The following is an 18,327-nucleotide window of genomic DNA, read 5'->3' as shown; positions in this document are numbered from 1 at the left end:
TGAGTGTGGGGATGTGGAAGCAACTTTGGGAGTTTGTATCTTTTGTTTTTCTGTTTTTCCTTTTATGATTTTTTTATTTTTATTTTTGTTTGTACTAATATTGCTCTAAACTAGTTGGTCGGGAAGGTCGGTTGGAGTATGGTGACTGTTAAGACTTATAAGTAACTTTTATTTTCTAGATATTATGTTTGATGTCACTTAGGTATGTCGAGAGGAGTGGCTGTGTCCGTTCAAAAAGAGAGAATGAGGTACTAAAAATTGGTGAGCGGTGGTAAGGAGATCACCCACGGAAATACACTGGCACATTGACAGTCTCACATATTACCGGCTAAGTATTTTCCATTATACTTTGATTTATATATTTATGTTTTTAATTTTTAGGTTTTTGTTATTAATTTTATTAAGTCGTGTTTCTGTTCTTGCATTGGGGACAATGAAAAATTTAAGTGTGGGGATGGGACACAAGTGCTCAACTAACTTTTACTGGTTTAAAAAAATAAAAAATAAAAAAAACTTTTGAAAAATGTCCCTTGAATATAGTTTTCTGCGTTAAAATGGTAGATGATGATAATTATCGGAAATTGGTTTTTCAAACTACTAATAATATGAGATAATATAAAAGAAAACGCACTTAACTTGGGATATGTTGGTATGCTCAACCTTGATAATGAAAGGGCAATTTTAAAAATGGGTAACGAATAGATATAATCTTTAGTAGGTAAACCGTTTTTTCCGTGGAAAATAAGTAATGAAAAGTCGGGCCATACTCAAGCCTCAATTTTGGTATGAATGTGAAAATATATTAAATTAAAATTTGAATACGTTATCATATGATGCTTGGGTAGGTTTAACGTTTGAGTATGCCAAGTAGCCGGTGATATAAATCTTAAATTGTTTAGCTTTAGTGTTTTACATTTCATTGGCGTATGGTTTTATAACCTAAAATCTTGTATTGATGGGATGCCTCGAGTCCGGGGACTATGGGTCTATAGGCGATTTATCATCTGGGTATTCACATTTCCTAAGTGGATTTGTGAATATTAAAAAAACTAAAAAAGAGCAATCCCGCAGTTATCTGCCAACATAGGTCATTAAACTTGATCATTACGTGCATAAAGTACAACTACACTACTGACTTGATCATCCACGTTGTTAGCCATGTGAGGTCTCATTGCTCGCGTCTCAATACCATTAAGAAACAGACCACAAGGGACACGCCACATGTAAACCCTACAGATTAATTCGTGCATACTCACCTGAGGTGATGGGTTCGGGGTAATGATTTATAATGGGGGTATGTCATGCTGTGGGGAACACTAGCTAATTAGTTAATTAATTATACCTTAATCGTATCTAAAGTCTTCTTTGGTAAATTTTAATGCTTAAATTTAGGTGGATAAACATTACTCTTGATCGTCTTAACTATTCAAACAAAAATAAGAACAACAAAAATTTTAAATCAGCTAATTTTGAGGTTCAAGTCAAGTTGGGGTGATCTGATCCAGTAAAAACTGAAAATAAACGGGTCTTAACTGTGTAAACCATTGAGTTATATAAATAAAGAAATTGTTGGATCTTATTTATATCGGTAAAGATCAAGGCATGGGTTTAAGTGGATAACAATATCGGTGATCGCGGTTTTTTGCGTTTTTCTGAACGTTAAAATAATCAATATGTTTTTAAAACCATATTTTTAGATTTTGATTCCATTGCATTAGATTTTTAGATTTGGAATATTTTCCTTGAATATTTTATATAATATTTTATTTGTTTTTGTTTGTTTTTAGTTAAGATTTGTATACTACTGACATTTTAATGTTTTGTAGGTTCCGGAAGTTGAACGTAGTTGAAAAGGGTGAAAAATGAGTCAAAATAAGCCTAAACGAGAAGTCGGCACGTATCAAGGATTGAACCGGAAGGAGAACCGGTCGGACAGGCCAAATCCGGTCAGCCCCCCTATGAGGTACGCAGTGCCGCGCGGCCAGGGGGCAGACCTGGTCGGGAGACACCTAGTGGTCAATAATCCAGATTATTTCACGAATTGTCAGGTTTTGGGCCTTGTTTTACTATATAAACACCTTTAACCTTAACCTGAAAAATACCCTACAACCACCAGATGAATTTGGAGTTTCTTGGAGCATACATTCGAGAATTTTTTGGCGGTTTTGAAGGCAAGGAAGCATCCGGTGAAGAGCTTTACGTTCGAGATTGAATACTACGGGTTTTATCACCTTTAATCTTCCGTTTACATTACTTTCACCATGTTTTCTTCTATTATTATTTTGTTTGATTTTACGATACTAGGCTAAACATTATAGACTTCCTAGGCTATCGATGAACCTTAGTTGATGTTTGATTTTAGTTGGATTATTAGTTTTCGTTATGGTTTTATGAATCAGTAAATTGTTTGGTTTATTTAATTGCTGCGTATGTGTGCATGGCTTTGCTTGATCTAGTTTTATTATTCCACATTATCCTTGGTGATTATTTCATATGATAGGATTTTGTTATGTCATTTACTTAGTGTTTTTGACTAGTTTGTTATTGAATTCAAATAAGATCATAGGAATAATATTATTAGAGCATTCTCAACCTATCTCTCATCTCCATATTCTATAATTACACTAAAAAACACTACATTTCTCTCTCCTGTTCAATTAAATAGTATTTCTTTATACTTCTATCATTATAGTTTTCTCTCGCTTCTACTCACAACCAATTCAACAAATATTAAATAATAAATAGTGGCAAACTCTTTTTCCCCAAATTTACAAAAAATCACTTGATTTTTCTCCCCACCTTATAATTTACACTCACAATCACTCAAAACCCACCCAATAGTTTTCATACCCCCCTCACATAAATTTGGAGGATAGGATAAGAATGTCTTTAGCCAAACAAATAAAAGTGTGTTGCTAACCTAGAAAACTATAAAGTAATAGGTTATCTGTTAGATCTTTGTTGATTAAGGTTGGTAGAATTAGTTCTTCGTAAGGAGTCCGTCTAGGCTTAATTAATTAACGTTGTCTAGAGAGTCAATTGAGTTTATTAAATTACCTTTGATTTCTACACTGTAAGGTAGGATTTCACTATAAAGGTACTCGTTCATCATTATTTATAAACCGTAAGGGATTTTAATATATAAAACTGGGTGTATTTTAAAACATAATAAAAACCCATAGGTGTCTTCTTGAGAAGGGTCAGAGGTCCTCTTTGAGTTTTCTTTTAAGTGTCTATTTTATGATCACAATTCCACAACAATTATTTTCCAACTATTTGATAAATGAAACTTTGGGGATTCCAGCCTAGGTGGTTTTTCATCATCATCTGTGTAAGTCAAACTAATTTATCTTGTTTTCTATTATTTGTCTTTTCTTAATTAGTTATTTTTATTAGTTTAATATTAATTAATTTAAAACCCCCCTTTAATAATAGTAATTAGATAGTCGTGTCAATTAGTCGAGTCTAATTAGTTAATTTACGTAATTAATAGTGTCTCGTGAGTTCGATATCCGGACTTACTTCGCTTTACTAGAGTCGATCGGTTCACTTATCAGTTCGTAGTTTAGTCAAGTTTTAAATAGTTTAAAGTATTACTTAGTGTCTAGTTTAGCGTAATTTAGTTAATAATTATTTGACTACTTTTAGCACATTAAGTTTTTTGATCAAATCACCCCACACTTGAACCCTGCTTGTCCTCAAGCAAGCTTTGAACAAATTCTTCGAAACAACATGTCAACCGAAGCTAAACATGCCGAGAAACTTCAGAAAGTCTCGGTAATCCATAAGAGCAAAATGTGGTTTTATATGATTCGTAAAACCATGGTTTTCTTTTATTAGCTAAACATGCCGAGAAACTTCAGAATTGATCTTATGCAAAATGTCACGTGCTGATGTGCGAAAAAATATATATAAATAAAACACAAGTCGCAACTAAGCTTTAAAAACCAAACAATCTATCCTAGTTCACACAAACGGCAAGTGTACCGGTCGCTGGTATCCACTCATGGCTAAACCATTAAACAAGGCAATGCACTCATCCGTATCCTTCGTTGTTAGTAGGTTACCTCCTGCAGCTGTGTCGAGCATACTCTGAGTTGCGTAAGTCACTCCGTTGTAGAACTTCTCAACAACCGCCCAGTCTTGTAGGCCGTGGTTTGGACATAACGCAAGTAGATTTTTGAACCTTTCCCACGCCTCGTAGAAGCTCTCGGTGTCCTCCATCTGGAAAGAATGAATTTGATTACGCAAACGAGCGGCCTTAGCCGGAGGATCGTATTTTTCAAGAAATTGGGTCTGCATGGCAGCCCAAGTAGCAATGGATCCCTGTAGGAGGGACTCAAGCCACAGACTCGCATGATCAACGAGTGAGAACGGAAAGATTCGGAGCTTGATGGCGTCTTCGGATACGCCGGCAAGATGAAACGTGTCGCAAATTCGTGTGATGCGAGTGATATGAGCATGTGGGTTCTCATGGAGTAATCCGTGAAATTGAGCAGAATGAGCAATCGTGTTCAGAACATTAGATGGAATCTGCCAAGTCGTTTGAACTCCTATGGCTGGTGGAGCAATGCTGGATCTCGCGCCAGCATCGACCGGACGGGCCCGGTCTGCAACTGTCCTCCTCGGTGATGGATTCGCGTCGCCCATAGTCCTATCCCTAATGACGGATTCAGAAAAAGTAGGAGAAGAGAACGTATTACCGACGGATGTAGATGAACTGGAAGACGGTTTTGTACGACATCTCTCAAGAAGCTCTCTCTCTGGTTCGGGAAATCCTTCAACTTCTGGTGGTCCTAGAGATCGAGTACGTCGCATATAACTATTAAAATAAATAAAAGAAATTATAATTAGCTAAACTATTTTAAACTAACAAACAAAACAAATAAGAAAGACAAGTAGTAAACAAGGCAAGTCCTAACTCGAGTCGTTCTTACTACGCCTCAAACCGTGTCCCCGGCAACGGCGCCAAAAACTTGATGTGCGAAAAAATATATATAAATAAAACACAAGTCGCAACTAAGTTTAAAAACCAAACAATCTATCCTAGTTCACACAAACGGCAAGTGTACCGGTCGCGTATAGCACATATGAGGAAAGTCCGGATATCGAACTCGAAGACATGTGAAAACGTTTATAATCACTAAACTCTAACCAAGACTCACCAAAATATTTAATTGATTTTTTTTAGATTTAAATTTAACTACTTAACTTAACTAAATGAAAACTTTTGACAAAACTTCGGAAACTTTGACTGCAGTAATAAAACGTCTACCTAGGTAAGAATCATATTGAAGGAGATGACAAGACAATTGATTGAAAACTCTCACGAAACCGGTTCTAAAGGATGACACAACTAAGGTTCACTCAAGAAGGTCAGATCACCTCTCGGTCTCACTAACAAACTCTAACTTATCTTAGTTGATTTTAATAACAAACCGGGAAAACAAATTATTAACGTGTTCTAATACCGACTCACCTCTCGGTCTCACCGACACACTAGCCTAATGGAAACGAATACTACGCAACCAAGGATAGAGGAACAATTCAACATAAATTAAACTAGACCAACTAATCGCTCAAACACCCAAACCCGACAAGAACAAAACCCTCTCTCGCGCGATCTTAATTCTAACAAGTAAAAGTAATGAGACGAGTTTACTTCTTATCACCTCTCGGTCTCTAAGAAGGTGTTTCACAAATGATTTTATTTAATTAATTTACCCACTTATCCCTACGGGTGTACACCCCGCAAACAAACCCTAAACACAAAGTAAAGAGCCTTAAACATGCAACAACTAATCAAAACCGATTCAATTAATTAAAGCACGAGGTTATTAGGTATAATCAAACAAAACACAGCCACTAAACACAATCTAATTTACTATTAAATCAAACTTTACATTAACAATTTAAGCCATGATCATTAACAATCCATATTACTAGTCAAAACCTAACAATATTCATCAAACCTAGGTAGAACAAACAAGATTAGCTACTCATTAATTTTGGACAGCCATTAACATTCAAGTAAAACATCATAAACATCATCATAAACATAATCAAACTCATTCAAGATCCAAGAATAACTAAATCAAAGTCAAACAATCAATTACTTGCAAAACAATCCAAAGAAAAAGATCAATTCAACTAGTTAGGGTTCTTGAACAATAAACAAAGTTTAAAGATGATTACTTAAGGTTATAGGGCTGAGATTATGGATGTATTTGATGCCTAGCAGCTGCACAAGAGTCTCCTTGATGTTCTTCTTCCTCTCCAGCCGTCACAACAGCCGCCACTTAGCTTTTTTTTCTTTTCTTCTTTGCTGCTTTTCCGATCGGAACTATTGAATAGGTTAGGGTTTTTTTATTTTCGGGTTTCTTGGCTGGATAATGTCTGAGAATTCAATTAATTAACTTAATATAACATAATGCAAGGCTTCTAACTTGTGGGCTTGGGTTGGACCTTGAGTTGTAGCTTTAAAACTTGTTCAAAAAGGCCTCTAGAACCTTCCAAATTAACTCTTTTTTCATCATCTTTCATAAACCTACAATTAACATTTAAACTTTGTAAATTATTGCACTTAACCCCCAATACTTTCATAAAATAAACAATTAAGCTTAAAAACCATGATAAAATCATAAGGAAAGTAAGTGTGTTTTACTACACATCACGTGCTCGCAATGTTCACACACACTCGGCTTTATAGCTGTACATACACGTAATGTTGCATGTGTAAACATTCTTAACCAAGATATAATTTACAGAAAATATGTTTGTCAAGAGATCAATTCTCCACCCACCTTGTGAAGTGCTACATGCGACAAAAGACATTATATTTACAAAGGTTCTGGTATGCGGGTGATAGCTTTTGTTGGGTATTTTGGAAAAAGTATTTAATAGGATACGACTAATCGAGCTTCTTTCAACATTTCCTTCTTTTTCTTGTCCTTTCTCCATTCTTCGTCCCAAAGTGTGATGAATCAGCAAAGGTTTTTCTTTTTGCTTTTTTTTACAATCCTAATGACTCTTTTGGTTTAGATCGTCAAGAACGGTTTATCCAAGATGTTGATCAGCTTCTCCTTAATCTTATGTTGAATATAAATCTCATCTCTAATGGATAGTTCGGTTTTTATCCTAATAGCCCCCCCACCTCATTAGTTCGGTATATTCGCATTGGGATTGGGATTGACTTACTCTACATCTTCCTTCGTGGGACCAATTTCCGCAAATTAAACATCTTTCATATATTTTTTCTCGTCTTTGCATTACTTTTTTGGAAATCCCATAAAATGGTGGCATTTGTTTCTCTTGGTGCCACTTTTTCCTCACATCATTCCTAAAGAGAAAAGTTATCTCCCTATGTTTTGGACGCAACCTAGGTTTTGTGAATTGTAGGCAGGAAAGTAGATTGAAATCGAAAGAATGCATTCTAGTTCTTTAAGGTCTTCCGGTAAAAGACCAATGTTGAATTCTACCGTTGAAAGGGTTAATTTTGTAGGGTAGGTTTTTGGTTAGGTTTGGTGATAGGCATAGGGTTTATGTGGTGGTTTTTTTTTGTGATTTTTGGAAATATACTACCTTTCTTATTATGCAACATTTCGTCTGATCTCGAATAAAATTTTCAAGACAAGTTCTATTCCGTAAAAAGTACCCGACTCACTAAAAAGTATCAGATATATGGGTATTTTTCTGAGTATCTGAACGAATGCTTAATTTTCACAAACAGAATGATTTGGTGAAAACGCCATATTTTGCATAAAGTTAATCTCAATATTACAAACCATATTTTAATTTTCATCATGTTTTAATGTAGACGTAGTTTTGCTCAAATATTTCTCGTTGTTTCTTAGTTTCTGGTTTGTCAAAAATATTTAAAAAGCTTAAAGTTTTGTTGCTGCAAAAACAGCATTTTGAATCATTTGTTCAAAATTTTCGCTCTTTTAGACTTGGTTCGTCCAAGTGTAAATCACTTCTCCACACTTAAATCTCACATTGTCCTCAATATGAAATGATTCAAAATAAATAGAATCGAGGCGAAAAAGGAATTTAACTTCCCTACGAGCCGAGACAAAATTTTTGCATGTGTTGTGTTTCTTTCGGCTATTTGGAAGTTCTAGTACTAAACAAATCCTACCTACATAAAATCCACAACCACAACCACAAACATAATACACAAAATATATAAAGACCCAAGATAAGTATGCGTATATAATTACCCATACCGCCCTACATGCGGACATCCTACAACAACAACAACAACAACAACATAAAATAAACATTGTTTTGACATAACTGACTACACATAACCTTGCACCTACTTATACTACAAAGATCCTACTGGTATGCATACATGGAATGGGGAGAGGATTCTTATGACTGTTCTTTATTTTCTGTGTCCTCAATAAAGGTTGAGCAGTTTACTAACCTCATCATTCGTCGTTCGTCATAAATTTTCTCTACCATTCCCATCCTGGAGAAAAAATCATGGTCTAGAGTCAAGGGAGCTGGCCGTCTTAAATTTTCTCAACCATTCCCATCTGGGAGCAAAAATCAAGGTCTAGAGGCAAGGTAGTTGGTCCTAGAGTTCCTTCACTTTGTACTCCATATGCCCTACATAATCTAATAATCCATCCACCTCCAAACAGAGGGACGCCGACCTTGGATTGGGCATTCTTTGAAAGCATAGAATAGAGCAAGTCGATTATGTTACAATGTCTGCTTGTTTTTATCCAATAAAGAGCCCATAGATAATGTAAGTTGACTAGTGCTCCGTGGGTTCCTAGATTTGTGATTCTGAGTCCTAAGAGGCGGTGGATACATCTTATTAGTGGATCAATGAAGTCGGTGCTCTTAGAGACGATGGGATTATGGTTTTCTCCATTGGTTTTCGTTAATAGTTCTCATTCTTCTCTATGCATCTGTCCTGCAAAACTGTGTGGTTTTCCCACTTCATTAGGGAATGTGTAGTTGAATCTGTACCACAAATACGATCTTATCTCATCTCATGTAAATATTCAGATATTGACCCCGGATTCTGCAAGGTCGGAGTTTCGCCGAACCCCCCCCCCCCCCCATCAAAATCTTAAACTGCTTGCTTTATAGAAGTTGGTGGGATGTGCATTCATTTTGAAATGGAATGAAGCTAAGAATTCCATTGTTATCTCGGTTACCGACCGATACGTCTTTAAGAATAGTCTCATCCATGGATCGGTCACCATGTTGATCATTCTTTGTTATTCACCCCCCCCCCCCCCTCCAAGTCCTTCTACATTTGAATAGATTCTGTTTTTCCATTCTTCTTTTAAGGTTTTTTAATCTTCTCATAGCCATCGTTTCCTCCTGAATTCTATCCAGGAATTGTAAATATGGGTAATTTTTGTTGAATCGAGCCACCCTATAGAATGAAAACAAGTCAAGATAATGGATTTTAACAATTAAATATTGTTTCCAAAAGCAAGGCACGGTCGTACCCTGGAAGGAACGACCCGTGCTGAGTTTGGGCGAATTTTGGTTGACTTTCTGGTTGACCACGACTGTTCTTGGTGGAAAACGACCCGTATTGTTAGTGCACGGTTTTTCGTCTCGATTCTTTGTATTTATCATTTTGTTATTATAATGTAAAATTTATTTATATTTTGACTAGTTCGTTACAGTATATCTAGTTCGTTAAGGATGTTTAACGAACTATACGTTTAAGTTAAGTTCCCTCCTAATTCGTTAAGGATGTTTGACGAATTAGGAGGTAGTTCGTTAAGTTTATTATTCATTTTGTAATGTAATGAAGTGGAAGGCTAGTTCATTACGGAATGTGTAACGAACTAGACCCATCTTCCTATATATAGAGGTTCATCCTCTGTTTAATTTAAGTATTGATTTAACGTATTGAACCTCTGCCAAATTGTGTTCTCGATCAATCCTTCATACTATATTTAGCCTATTACAACTAATACTAATAATAATCTATAATCTATCTATAACGTATAATCTATAACATATAAGAGTAATCTATGAACTAGATTGTTCATCGTATTTGGATCTTAGATTTGAGATCCGAGACATTCTCAAGTGGTATCAGAGCTTTCGGGGTTCGATTGCTCTTGATTTGGTGTTATAATTTGTTAATTGAAGGTTTATTATTATAAGTTTGATGTTATTTAGTTTTGGTTTCAATTTAATCAAATTCGATGTTGATTTGGTTGGTTATGGACTGATTTGAGGTGAATTTGTATTTGATAAGGTAGTGAGAAGGTTTGGTTGAGTGGAATTGGTAATTGGATTGGATTTGTGTTGGTTAAGATTTGTATCTGATTTGGTACGAAACAGCGGTTGGTTTTTGGTCAAATTAGATTTGATATTGAACGAATTGGTGTATGACTTGTTGTGAATTGGTTTCGCAATGAATTTCCGAGTAATTTGAGCTATTATACGCATGATTTGGTATAGTACTGAGTTTGTATTACGGATATGAGATAGTATTTGGTGTTCTTCATTTTTCCAGAAATCTGGAAATTTAGGATGAAGATTTGAAGATCTTCATCTGTTGTTGAAGATTCGTTAAATCTTCAGCTAATTCGTTAAAGTATTTCATTAAACTTTCTTAATTCATGTACAATTCGTTACTCAGTTCGTTACCAAATCTGATTCGTGTCATCTAGTTTGTCAGACACATGTTCTGATTTGTTAACTTCATATCTAACAAACTTTTGCCACGTGGCAAGAGTTGTCATAGTTGGTTATAACCATTGTAACAACCTGATTCTTTAGTTACTTATAGTAAATTTGTTATCAACTGTAGCTAATTCGTTAGCTTGATTCGTTACTTTATATCAGAGATTCGTTTATCTGTTCGTTAAAGTGAATTTGTGATTCGTTACTTTGATTCGTTAAATGAACACAGAGATTCGTTGTCTTGGTTCGTTATATTGAATTTGAATTCGTTAACCTAATTCGTTAGTCTTGATTCGTCAAACAAATTCGTCAATTTGACCTGATTCATTGACTCAGTTCGTTTGATAATTCGTGATAACCTAATTCGTGTGACACTGTTCCTGGTTCGTTACTCAGATAAATTTCAATTAGTTATAATTGATTTGTTATTTTAGTTCGTTACAAACACTGTTCGCAGTTCGTTATACTTACTCTTCCAAGTTTGTTAATATATTTTCAAGTTTAGTCCTTGAAGTTTGATTGTTTGTTACTTATCTAGATGGCTGGTTTGTACGCATAGATTCTCAAAACTTACTCATGCAGCAAATGTTACAATTGGACACGGAATTTGGATCTCATTCCAAATGTCAACGGCTAATGAAACTTAGTGATTTTGCTAAATGGGAACCTCGTTTTCGTGCTCATCTGGGTTCTGTTCACCCTGATTGTTCTTATTGTTTGGATGAAGTGTATACTGTTCCAATGATTGGTGATGAAACAATTGGATTCACACCTAAAGCCATCTCACAATATTCTCAGGAAGAAAAGAAGGCTTTGGAAATTGAAACGAAAGCATACTCAACTCTTACAATGGCGTTACCTGAAAACAAATTTCATCAAGTCGGTAGCATCAAGATTTGTGCTTCGTTGTTTCAACACATTCGTATGAGGAGTATGGGTAATACTGCATAAAGCAAGAAGGTGTTTTTAATGTTTCAATTTAGAAATTTTAACTTATTTAAAGGTGAGACTGTCGAAGAGATGATAACACGGTTTAATCATCTGGTAGCCGAAATGGACAAGATGGAACCTTCTGAAAGTGATAAGTTAGATATAATCAAGAGTGTTTTACCGAGTTCTTACTCGACTTTCTTAATGGTGTTGAAAGAGAACAATTATTTCAGTAATGAAGATCTGACTGCTTCTGAGTTCACGCAAAAGATCGAAGCTCGTGAATATGATCTTAGGTGTCAAAAATCTTCGAAGGAAAGTCAAGATCCAGCCTTTTATGGTGAAAGTATGCCTCTGAGTTCAACAATTTCTCCGATCACTGCATTTCTCACTCAGAATACAAGTGAAAATGCTACAACAATTTATAGTGATCCACGTGCATGCTTCTTCACCGCTGGAAGTTCTTGGTTCCCTGGTGCTTCTGGTTCTTCTGGAGGGTATGGAAATTCAACTACTTCATATCAATTCTCAGCACCACTAAATGTGAACATGAAGGAGGCCGAACAAAACTTTGCCTTCTTGTCTGCCTTCATGACTTCTTATGAGAATCTGTTTAGTAGTAAAATAGCAATGAGCGAGTTGACTGATGAAGACTATGATCAAATTGATCCTGATGAGTTAGAGCTCATGGATTTGAAGTGGAATATGGTGATGATTGTCAAAAAGGTGAAAAAGTTTATGCAAAGGACTGGCAAAGATCTTTCATCACTAAACAAGAAGGTTGGGTTCGATAAACTGAAGGTTAAATGTTGCAACTGTCAAGAGTTTGGACATTTTTCTAAAGAATGTTACAAACCGAAGAAGGAATATACTGGTTCTCGAAGTCAAGATCGAAACTCTTCTGGAAAATCAAGTAATGATGCTGATAAATCTTCTGGGAACAAACCTTTTGCTGCTAGAACACAAGCTTTGCTGACTGCTGGAACTGATTGGTCACAACGATTGTTGTGCAATGAAAATCAAGCAAATTTAGCCATGTTTGAATCAAATGAAAATTTTCAAGATGCAAGTGGGAGTGAGCTATCTTCTGACAATGATACTGAGTCTGATTCTGATGATTCATGTGAAAAGCTTCCAACCACTTTTGCTTGCATGGCTAAAATTAATGAGGTTAGTTCTTCTGTTCCTATCTCTGTTAATTTGTTTGCTAATGTGACTTGTGTTGAATGCGGGACAAACAAGCCTAAGTTAGAATCATTGAAAAGTCATAATGATTTCTTAGTTAGAGAAATTGCTTCACTTAAGGATACTTATAGATAATCTTTGGAATCTCAAATGAGATCTAGGGAGATAATTGAAGCATTGTCTGTAAGTAATCATGATCTTAAAGCTGAATTGTCTGTCAAAATGACAATCAACAATAAAAAAATTCAAGAAATCTTGAAACATTGTTCTAAGATAACCGAGCTTGAAAGTGAAGTTCTTGAGTTGAAAATAAGTTGGGAAAGTTTAGAAACTAATCATCTCAGCTAAATGAGATAATCGAAGTATCTGGTAAGAAAAAAGATTCTAAAAAGGGTGTTGGTTTTGTTGAAGTTCCACCACCATTTCAAAATGATAATATAGCAAATCCTTTTGCTAGAAAAGAAGAATAAGTGATTGTGAAAGAACCTATTGTTTCTGACAAACCTAAACAAGTAAAATCTGAAATTGTTAAAAGCCCAACCATCAACTCAAAAACGTCATGTCGAAAGCAATAGAGTGTTTGTAGAAAATGTTGAGAAGGTGATCATTGAGGATGTGTTTGAACCTGAAGTGATACACAAAAACCAGAACATTCCATGTTCTAATCACATTTTATGTGAAACTCATGAAATTGAGGAGGCCGTGTATGGTTCACACACAACTCAAGTGAAAAAGGAGGAACAAGTTAAGGATAATCCAGTGAAGGCCAAGAAATCAGAACAACCTAAAATTTCTGATGAGGATTTGATGCGTTTTATCAATCCTAATGTTTCTAAGCCATCAACTGGTCGTGTGTTTAAGTTAGAAGGTTTGGACAAAATGTTCACTAAGAAAGACATTCTGATTAGCATTATCAAACCAGAATTGATCGAAAGTGTCTCTCACAACGAAACTTCAAAGATACAAGATCTTGAGCGTCAGTATGCTTGTGCCAAAACATCAAACCCATCAGACCCATTGATTAAAGCTAAGCAACTGTTAAAAACTGCTAAGATAGTTCATTTTGTAAAATCAACTGGAACTAACACATTGCAATGTTTTTCCAACTTTTCTAATCTCGATTTCTACATGAAAAAGAAATCTATGTCGTATGATGATTTGGCCAAGAATTTTACTAGAACTGTGAGTCATCAACCTTCTGTGGCATAAGTTTTTACCAAATCTCAACATGATCGTGTGGACATGAGAAGTTGCTTTCTTTGTGGACAACAAGGTCACGTTGTTAGAAACTGTAGGCAAAATGAACTTCTTTTTAGGGTTGCAAGTTCACCAGTCTGCGAAAGTAATATTTATTCACCAGACTAAATATGTGAACGATGTCTTGAGCCGATTCAAGATATGTTCCAGAAAAATTCCTTCAACTCCTCTCCTAGCGGGTCACAATTTATCACCGGATGAATTGGAGGACATCGTTGATCCTACCCTCTATCGTGCTATGATTGGGTCTTTGATGTATCTTACTGCTTCTCGACCTGACATAATGTTTGCAGTTTGTTTATGTGCTAGGTACCAAGCCAGTCCCCGATTGACTCACACTCACCTGGCAGCGGTCAAGCGTATTCTTCAATATCTGAGAGGCAATCCTGACATCGGGTTATGGTACCCCAAGGACGATAATTTTGAACTTACGGCCTTTTCTGACTCAGACTATGGAGGGTGCAAGATTAACTTCAAATCGACTACGGCAGGGTGTCAATTCTTACGAAGCCGGCTAATTTCTTAGCAGTGTAAAAAGCAGACGATGGTCTCTACTTGAACCGCTGAGGCAGAATATATTGCAGCTTCGAGTTGCTGTTCCCAGGTTTTATGGATCCAACAACATCTGCGTGACTATGGTTTGAAGTTTCTTACTACTCCAATTTTAATTAATAACTCTGCTGCCATTAGCGTCACCAAAAATCCCGTACAACACTCTAAACAGAAACATATAGAAATTCAATATCATTTCATAAGGGATTGCTTTGAAAAGAAATTAATCGATCTTTAAAAAGTACATACCGATTTTCAAAAAGCCAATCTATATACCAAAGCATTTGACAAAACTCGATTTAACTTTTTGCTTGGTTTAAATGAATTAAAAACCCTTGCTGATGTATTGAAACAAGGTTAATTATCTTTATTTTCGGTTTATTTTTCTTTTACTTTTATTTCATTTCTATGTTTTGGGTTTTTGGGGGTGAAAAATTAGAAAATACAAAAATACTGTGCTTTTTGTTTGTATAGATAAAAACCAAAAACATTTGAAAATTTTGAAAAATACAAAAATATTGTGTTTTCTTGTTTAAAAATATTTTGAAAATCCAAAAACTATTTAAAATTTTGAAAAATAAAAAATATAGTGTTTTCACCACGTATAGAAAAATCCGAAAAACCAAAAAGATTGTGAAGTTTTGTTTTTTTTTTGTTTTATAAGAAAATTGAAAAAGACAAAAAGATTGTGTTTTTAAGTATGTAAAGAGAAAATCCAAAAAGATTTTTGCATACGTTTGCTGAAAATTATGTCAATTATCTACATTTGAATGACATATACGTGTATATGTTTGGTCCCTATGTTTACTTGCAAACGTTTGGGATAGCCATTTACCTGATAATGGAAAGTAATTGGGGCGATTGTTATGCGTTTTACTTTATTCTTATGCTGAAAATTATGTCGGTTATTTAACTTAGTGGAACATGCTTGCATGTTTTGGTCCTATTATCCACTTGTGGTTTGATAGGATAGCCATTAATCTATAGACGAAAGTGACTGGGACGATTGAATTTATTTTAGTTTTATGCTCCTTAAAATTTTGAGTTTTTGAAGCAAAAAGAGAAAATGATAGGACATTGATCATTTGACCCCATATCCAGCAAGAAATAAGCTTAAAGGACTGAGTGCTTAATTGCATTGGTGCATTGATAGGTCTTAAACAAGCTGTTAGAGTAAAGTATGTGATATAAACATAAAGATATGCCAAATTGAAAGAGGTGTTAGTTTCTACCAAAATTCTTAGTAATGATGGCAGAAATGTAATAGCATGCCATACTCAAGTCTTATATGTGTTTGATCACCAAAAATAAAATAAAGCAAATAACAAGCGTTGAGGTTCTGGACACTGTGAGTCTTTATGCGGCTTAATCATCTGGGTATTCATATGCATGAATATTTCATTCGCTTTTAGAGCAAACCCAAAGTCATTAAATTTGATCACCGTTGTACATCGTACAAATTTAAACTACTGATTTGATCAAAATCCACTGTTAGTTATACATTTGTTCCCCCCTTGCGCGCATCTCAATACCAGTAAGAAACGGACCCTAGGGGATACAGTGTATGTAAGCCGACAGATGGTCTCGTGCATACTCACTCATAGTAAAGGAAAATCAATGCATTGCTCACAAATTTCTATAAATTCAAATTTTGATCAACATCATAATGTTTTAAGCCAAGTTGGGGTGATATGGTAAAAATTAAATTAAGCTTGAACCGAGATTAGAGGCTGATAGTTTCTGATATTCTGTGCTCTAATTGAACATTTAATCATATCACATAAACGATTGAAAGTTTGTTATAAGATTTAAGTGGACAACAATATCAATGACTGACTTAACGCCAGTCACAATATCGTTGAAATATAAAATTGTGATGGAAGGGCAATTTGGTCAATATGATTCTCTGCTCAAACTCACCCAAAATCCAAAAATATGTATTGCTTTTGAAAACTCATACAAAAATATTTTTCTTTTATGATTTATGTTTTATTTTCGGATAATTTTCTTGAAAATATCTTTCATCAAAAATTCAAAATACAAAAATATTTTTACTTTTTCGTTTACATATTATTTAAATATCCTTAAGTTAAGTGTTTTTGAATGTAAAACACGTTAACGTATTTGATCTTCGAGATACGGGATTTCGTTGATTTATTTAATAAACAATTGGTATCAATAAATAATTACTCTTTTAATTATTCTTTTATTTAATTGATTTAATTATTTAATTAATTTAATTTAAAATTACATAAGGGTAATTCGTTAGTCATGTATAACTAATTAAAGTTATTCATAACGAATTGCATTCCAATTCGTTAACTTAATTCGCTTCCGCCACTCTGTAAAGAATGACTTCTAGTTCGTTAAACATAACTTAATGAATTAAACACGACTTACAACTAATTCGTTATTAATTCGTCTTAAATTTTAACGAATTAACTTTAATTTGTTATGCCACGTGCGCATTAAAGATAGCGAATCACCTGATTCGTTATTTCAAATTAAAACGAATCTGATGACTCATCACATTGGAGATTGTGCCGAGTCAGAGTATATAGGGATTCGTGAACCCATTCGTCTCCCCTATTCACCTTTCTTCTTCACATACATACTGTTACTCTGCCAAAATTTTCTCTGAAAATCATCACTATACTCATTAATAATCCGTGTTTCTGAATCCTGAGGTAAAGATAATTACAACGTGATGATTTTCGTCATATTTAATGAACATTTGCAGGGTTAATCAATCGATTTTGTTATCGGTTTTTATGTTATTTATAAACCCCTTAATTTTCCTATTATATATCATGTTTTGGTACAAATGGACAAGCTGATTCAGCTCGCGATGTGTTTCCAAGATCCTTGTGATCATTTGTTGGTTATACATCGTTGATTATGTTAGAACTGATTTCAGTTTGCAATTTTAACTTTTGATGTTCTTGGTAATTTTGACCTTGACCTGATTAGTCAAAGATTAAGCCTAAGGGCCATTCGTTATATTGTAACGAATTGGAACTGTTTCGTGTCTAATTCATCACATAGATCAAACGAATCGGGTTTTCATTTAATATTTATAACGAATCAGATTTTTATTCATTATTTTTATCGAATCAACCTTAAATTCGTTAACTCTTCACTCGTGATTCGTTAAGATCTAATTCATCTTTTTTACTTGATAGCGAATTAGCTAATTTGTCAGAACGAATCACCAGTTCGTTATAACAAATCAGTTTATTTAACGAATGACAATTTTAAAATTATTATAAAATTAAAAGTTTCTAATTTAGTATAAGTTATATAATTTATTTAATTTTTAAATTTTACTAATTCTTGCATGTATTTTATTACCAGTTATGGCCGATAATATGGATCAGGATCCTCCCGCTGCTGAACCACCATAACAACAACAGGAACAAGATCTTCCATTACTTCCGTATGACAAATGACACAATATTTGTGCCTTCATTGGTACAAATTTTGCTGACAAGAATGTTTTTGGAAAGATGTTGGCGTTCATTCATCGCTCACGTATCAATTATGCCGTCACTGCAAATCCTGATGTTCGTTTCAGCATCGTTTGTCAGTTTTGGAACACTGCTCGCTGTATGGAGACTGAGAACCACATTGCTGCCGAAGTAAATGCGAGACCAGTTGTGATATCACAAGGAGCTGATTCGAGGGCTATTTGGTCGATTATTTTATTCTGGTAATCTTGAAGACTCCATGTAT

Source organism: Bidens hawaiensis, unplaced genomic scaffold (assembly GCF_021521415.1).
Source record: "Bidens hawaiensis isolate Kalapana, Puna unplaced genomic scaffold, B.hawaiensis_p1.1 tig00003752_1, whole genome shotgun sequence".
In the NCBI taxonomy this organism is placed as follows: Eukaryota; Viridiplantae; Streptophyta; class Magnoliopsida; order Asterales; family Asteraceae; genus Bidens; species Bidens hawaiensis.
This window is presented reverse-complemented; position numbering follows the sequence as displayed.